Genomic DNA, 5,350 nt, shown 5'->3' on the forward strand with positions numbered 1-5,350 from the left:
TTTTAGAGATGCGTTTTATACCGCTAATATGTTCTACACAAAAAGCTCTAATGCGAACCATTGTCGAAAAAAACATGTAAAAAATTAGCAACATGAATAAACCTGACAATAACATGAAAATCTCACGCAACCCTAAAATTCTTCACCTCTGGCATATGGAGAAAAATTGAAATAGTGCTCAAAATGTAACTAATATTAATGATAATAGGTGAACAAAATGTGGTTTCTGTATCTTAAGCGATTCTCGAGATATCGTCAAAACAGTGAAAAAAAAAATGTTTTTTGACACCCTATATCTCGAAAACGGTGCGTTTGCGGACCCATGTTATTAGGATTTTTTTCTTAAAATGAGCCAAAGAATCACACTCTTCATTTTCCGACACATGTTTTGAAGCGCCCTGTATATACAGTGGCGGTCATAGAAATAGCACACTTCATAGAAAACTTAAAATAAGTTAAAGACAAGTAAATAAAATAAAATGCAATATGGCTTATATTTCTATGAAAGATACAGAAGTTATAAAAGAAAAAAAATTCAGAAAAAATGAATTAAAATTAGGAAAAACAAAATCTTTTCTAACATCTAGAGGCATTTAAATAGCACACTTTGAAAAATTGTGAAAAAAAACTAAAAATTAACTTTAAAAACTAATATTTCGTAGGAAAACCCTTATTTTGAATGACAACTTTAAGTCTAGATGGTACAGATTCCACTAATTTTTGGCAAATGTTATTCGGAATAGCGTACCAGGAATTCCGGATATTTTCCCACAATTCATTAAGATTAGATGGATTTTTCCCCTTGAGATCTGTTTTTATATGTTCCCATAAGTTCTCAATGGGGTTCAAGTCCGGGCTTTGAGGTGGCCAATCCAAAACATCCACTGCATGTTCCTGGAACCACGATTTCACAAGCCGTGAAGTGTGTTTTGGGTCGTTGTCATGCATAAATCTGTATGAAACCGGTAGAAACTCATCAGCATAAGGTTCCATTACATTTTCAAGTATGTTCCTATACACAAATTGGTCCATATTACCTTGTATCCTGTAAATAGGACCCACTCCTCGCCAGGACATTGCACCCCAAATCATGAATGAACCCCCTCCGTGCTTTACAGTTTTGACTGTGTATTGAGGATGAAAACTAGTATTTGGAGGACGACGAAGGTAAGATTTACAATCACTTCCGAATCGGTTAAACTTAGATTCGTCACTCCACAACACGTTTTTCCAAAAATTTATACTTTTTGCTATATGTTCTTTAGCGAAAAGTAGTCGCTTTTTAAGATTTCGTTTAGATACAAGCGGTTTTTTTCTGGCAATACATCCCCGAAGGTTCGGTTCATTTAATCGGCGTCTTATGGTTCTTATTGACACATTTATATCGTAATTTCTTACAATTTCCTGCCTAATTTGTTTCGCTCTCCAAAAAGGATTAAGCTTGCTTAAACGTTGGATAATTTTATCCATCTTCTCAGTAGTTTTTCTCTTTCGGGCTGCTCTAATTTTATTTGATGTACTGCCTGTCTGCATATGTAGTTTTATCGCATTGTAGATGAGCTTCCTTGAACACTTTAAACTTTTACTAATTTCAGTTATGCCCTTTCCATCATTTTTCAATTCAATTATTAATGCACGCTTCCCGGCACTGCAGTGCTTTTTTCTACCCACTTAAAAACAATCAATTTAAATGCTTTAAATAACAAATAGAGCTACTTACTAATTAATTTCTTATCTGAGAAAATAAATGAACGCCAAAAAAATAAGTTTAAACAATAAATGTATATCGTGTGCTATTTATGTGCTCTTCGGTCAAATGGTAAAGTAGGTTTAAGAAGTCAATAAACAATAATACCTATTTTTTGGCGATGTATTTTTTATTGTTGTTGACTGGTACATTTTCGGAAAACCTTTATTCCAAGAGTTTGTTTACAGTTTGATAGAAATAAATAAATTTGTGAAGTGTGCTATTTCTATGGCCGCCACTGTATGTCCGAAAAATACAATTTTGCTTTAAGAAACAAAATTAGAACAAAATTAAAAATTTCAATTATGTGATCGATTGAGAAATTATCACAGTTTCGGCCAAAATATCAAATTTCTTTTGATAAATTTAATATTATTGAAACACTTCAGGAAAGATTTCCTCATCAGGCTACCGTCTCTGCGACCTTCACCTGACCTCCTGTGTGGGCTATTGCTATCAAACGGACGTCAGCGTTCCTCGAAATGAGAATCGAAACATAAATTATTTGCGTCGTTCTTCATTAGGGCAAATTAATTTTAAACTTGCCCTTTAGATTAACACGAGGGCCAAAATAAAATTACGACCCGGACGACAAACGGGAACGAATTAAAAAGTCGGACAGTCGCTTTTTAAAACAGATATCCGTCAAAACTAATTATGAAATATACGACGGACTTTGGAATTTGTTTTCGGGTCGTGGTTTTCAGGGAGGGGGCAAAAAATCACCATTATTGCATTACGTCGACTGAGAACTTTCCCGAAAAGAAAAGTTTCCCGTAAATTAGCAGTTTTGCCTTTTTATTGCTTCTGCCTTAAAATTAGATCCATGGCCAATAAACAATCGAAATTTACACCGCATCCCAATTATATTTATGCGACACCGGCGCGGCATTAAATTCGGCAGCAGGAAAAACTGTCCTGCAGCCGCATCCTGCGAGGATTGGCCAATTGCATGGCCCGTTATCTATTGCTCCAGGCTCCAATTTGACCCAATGTTAATTGTAGCAGGGCTTAAATGGTCTCCCCAATCGAATTACGTCTGTCCAGATACGGAAATTCGGTGCCAGCACTGTTTATGACCGGTTTTAAATTAAAATTTCAGCTGGGAATTGCGATAGTTCTGCTCGATATGGTCTCGCTTTTAATCCCATTTAATTTTTTAAATACCTCGGGAGCGTGTATGTAATGTAATATTGGTTTTATTATCAATGAATCGCTGATTATAGACATTCAAAAATCCATAAATTCAGGGCAGATATCAGTAATGTATTGATAAAGTGAACATAAATCTGGAGCACAATTAGAAATAACAGTAGTTAATTGTAAATGTCTTGTCTTATTCATTAACAGGCCTGCTTCCGTTAGATGACAAATGTTAGACCCCTGGGTTATCTCTGGTTATCCTTTGAATGGTCCCATGCCGCCATATGAGGTAATAAACCGTTTTGAAGCAAATCAATGAGAACGAAATATGTGCTCTTGAAAAGTTACCCATTATGAAGATTTTATGCTCGGCCTCTTAAGCCCATAAAAACAAAGCACACACGAGAGGCACTATGCGATAGTAATGCCTCAATGGAAAGAACAGCTAGAACGAAAGATCAATACCTTGAAAATGTACACGATAATAAATTGTTGACTTTTAATAGGTCAAGAAGGAATGATCACAGACGTCTTTTTGGTACTGGATCAAATTAGCCAAAAAGATGAAAATGAAGAAATTTATATCTCGCATGAAGAGCTTAAGCTTATGGGAGAAGCCAAAGTGCAGATTTATAAAAGCCTGACCTTCTTGATACTTAAAGTTGGAGAACTGAAGAAAACAAACCTGTAAACTAAAATCCAGATAAATGAACAAGTAGAGAAGTAAATCTACACGGGCGTACCATGGACGCGCCTCAAAACAAATAATTCAGGGAAGCTATTCAAAGGAACTCGCATAGCGAAAATACGTCCGATAACAAGGACAGTGGTAATGAGTGAACTATCAATAACTCAAAACCTAAAGCCTCAAAAGGAAAAGGTTTTGGAATACCAAAAACAATAAAAAGCATAAAACATTATATCATATTGACAACGTGAGTAGCGCTGGATAAGCAATGAAAAACCTCAAAGAGCACTTGAACATTAAGGACATCAAAGATATAAATCATCAAATCAATCAAGGACATCAAGGACAGGGTGACAAGTTGATTATAAGAGGGCAGTAAGAAAACTGGGGTTAACAGTGACAATGCAGAGCATGTGAATTTAAACTGAAGGAAGTGCTTATTCTACCTGGCATTGAAATATACGGTTTATCCCAGTTAAGGATGAACAGCATGGGATATCGGAAACGGTAATAAATAGAGAAAATTTCTTAAATTAGGAAAAACTTCCTAAAAATAGGAAATTTAAAGCAAATTAATAATTTGTTTTTTTACTGGCTAAATTCTAAATGGTTACGAAGATATAAAAAAAAACGAATTTGGCTTTTTGTAAATAACTCTTAAAGGGTTACAATTAGAGGAATGAACGTTTTACATTTTTTGAGAACTTCTTTGTAATGCTGCCAGTTTTCTTGTTAAGTCCTTACTTTTATAGACAAGTTGTTAAACTTTTGATTTTCATATAGGCACAATATCGAATATTTATATTTTTAAAATCGTCATAAAATTCCCTTTTCACCCATGTATCATTGGTATTTTTCTCAGAAACTCTATGAGTTATAGCCATTAAAACATTTTTTGATAAGTCTATTATGATATTGACTTATAACAATGATACACAATAAATAAATAAATGCTTAAACGAACCGTATTCCTTCCAATTAAATACCAGTCTTCTAAATATGGATTTTCCGGGTTGCTTTCCTTCTGGGATCTGATTTGAATACATGCATATGTTCAGCGTCTACATAATTTCTGTGACATAATATGTAGCACGACAAGATATCAAATTTCTCTTCATTGGAGAAGAAGTTTTGAGTCGTAAAGATACACACGTCGAACAAATTTAAGATTTTACAACTTTAAAATATTTATGACATTTTCATAAAGTTTATTTATTTAACGTGCTCCATCACTATAAGTCAAAATTATACCCGACTTATCAAAAAATGTTTTAATGGCTATAACTCATAGAGTTTCTGAGAAAAATACCAATGATACATGGCTGAAAAGAGAATGTTACGACGATTTTAAAAATATAAATATTCGATATTGCGTCTACATGAAAATCAAAAGTTTAACAATTTATCTCCAAAAGTAAGGACTTAACAAGAAAACTGGCAGTACTGCAAAGAAGTTCTCAAAAAAAGTTTCTTAATAATGTAAAACTTTCATTTCTCTAACTGTAACCCTTTAAGAGTTATTTACAAAAAACGAAAATCACCAAATTCGTTTTTTTTTCGAATATCTTCGTAACCATTTGAAATTCATGGGAGTCGATGTAAAAACACATTATTAATTTGCTTTACATTGTACAATTTTTTCCTAATTTAAGCGATTTTGTATTTATTAGCGTTTCGAAAATCCCCATGCCGTTCATCTTTATCTGGGACAGACTGCATACATAGTCAGACCAGTTTTTGGAAGAATTTGAAAGGCTAATTAATGAGATTTT

This window comes from Euwallacea similis, chromosome 25 (genome assembly GCF_039881205.1).
Source record: "Euwallacea similis isolate ESF13 chromosome 25, ESF131.1, whole genome shotgun sequence".
NCBI lineage: Eukaryota > Metazoa > Arthropoda > Insecta > Coleoptera > Curculionidae > Euwallacea > Euwallacea similis.